This window comes from Hipposideros armiger, unplaced genomic scaffold (genome assembly GCF_001890085.2).
Source record: "Hipposideros armiger isolate ML-2016 unplaced genomic scaffold, ASM189008v1 scaffold_1977, whole genome shotgun sequence".
In the NCBI taxonomy this organism is placed as follows: Eukaryota; Metazoa; Chordata; class Mammalia; order Chiroptera; family Hipposideridae; genus Hipposideros; species Hipposideros armiger.
The window spans coordinates 27,546-29,483 of record NW_017733327.1 but is presented as its reverse complement, the minus strand read 5'-3'; positions in this window follow the sequence as shown (position 1 = coordinate 29,483).

The following is a 1,938-nucleotide window of genomic DNA, read 5'->3' as shown; positions in this document are numbered from 1 at the left end:
CAGCAGCCCCCAGAGCTGGGGCCACAGCAGGAGGAGACTGGAGGGGGACGTGGGGCTGGGCACTGTGGAGGGCACTTGGGGGGGCACTTGGGGGGACATTTCGGGGTGGGGCACTTGGGAGTGCATTTGGGAGGAGGCTGGCACTGCTGCTGGTTCTGCTGGCAGCTCATCTCGGTGGAACTTCAGTCAACCTGAGAGAAACAAACAAAAGAAATTAGTACACAGTCGCCAGGATTCGTTGCCAATTGTTTCCTTTTCCCTGGCTTCCGTAGGCGCCTTCCTTCCACAGGAAACAAACCTTGACAAATTCTCTCCTTGTCTACTTTGCTTCCGTGATGTACACTGACCTACGTGGGCTCCAAAGTCACCACCACATCAGTCGTCTTGTCCCCAAAGTACACAGATAACGCCCTCATTTTCTGGCCCAACATCTCAAGGACATCAGATGGACAGGACATACCCAAGAACCTTTGGTTGCCAAAGAATAAATTAGAAAATGACGCTCCTGAGATCCACAAGCTCTGCAAGTTGCAGGATCCTTCCCGTCCCTCACCCCCCAGGGACTCCTTGCTCAGTTTCTTCCTTCTCTGCCCCTCCCTCCTCGCAGTCCCGGCCTCCTGCAGCCTCCTTTGCAAGCACTCACCTGGTCTGTGGAGCAGGCGGGAGCTGTCACAGTCAGAGCTGGGGACTGAGCAGCCCAGCTCTGGAGCCCTTTTATCCTGGACCTGGTGGTGCCTCCCAGGAGTGAGGCACAGCTCATGTATGCAAAGCAGTGGCTTTTACGACCTGGGATGAGGTGACTGTCCCCACACTCCAGCCCGGGGGCTCCAGGATGTCCCTGCCCAGGGCCACAGGGAATCCCGGAAGGTAGGGCCTGCCCATGTGTCTGCTCCTTAGGCTTGCAGCCGGCCACTCATTCTACCTGCGTGCATTCACGCTTTCATGAACTCTTGGGCCCAGAATTTTGCAAGACCGTAGCGACACAAAGATGATGCAGGTTGCTTTTAGGAGCTGACGGTCTTGGAGGGTGACTCTGTGAGCAATGGACTGTGTGATGTGCCACGTGATCTTGACCTTTCTTTCACATTCCTCATAGCTCTGACTTCAGTGCAGTCTCGTGGTTTGTCTACGTGTCTGGCTACCCTTGGAACCCTTAGAAAGCTGTACTGGTTTCCTCCATCTCCGGATGGCTTGTGTGGTCCAGTGTCCGGCACAATAAACTTAAGGCGAAGATTCAACATGAGATGCTTATGAGACACAGAGGCAAACTTAGGCAGGTGCATGTCAGCCTGCTGGCCCCCAAAACCCCTTGTCACAGGACAGCTTCCCAGGGAAGTGTGTGTTACTTCCACAAATACCGAATGTTAGGTTCTAGAAGTATATGACTTGAGAGCCCAGTTCTGGCGGAATAAGATCAGGTGGGCAGAATGTGGACCAGGAGAAACCTACAGGGGGCATGACAGGCTTTGAGGAATGTGACACGCAAGAGGGCAGTGCTACCATCCGAGGGGACAGGGAACTGGAAATCTGAAGGAGCTTGGACGTTCTAACAGACGTTTCGCTTCAAGGTTGAAGGTGAGGGCTGAAAGTGCTTGTGATTGTGAATTTAGAACAGCTGCGTTATCAAGCTGCTGCTTTCTATAGGTAGCTACGTATAGAGAAGAGAAATAAAAAAGACACACGTGGATTTATTTAAGTTGACCTTATTTAGATATCTACTAATCAGCAAACACAGGGTCACACTGCTGTGAATAAGGAGTTGTCACTAACTTTAATGAGCTCACATCCAAGCTGGGGCACTTTTTTAGAGAACAAAGAAATCCTCGGATAGGGGTTTGCCAGGGTTTACCAGTCATATATGGAAGGGCGCCACCTAACACAAACTGGGTTGATTCCTGGGTAATTAAACAACCACTTGAAGATGTGCAAGCGGCTAAG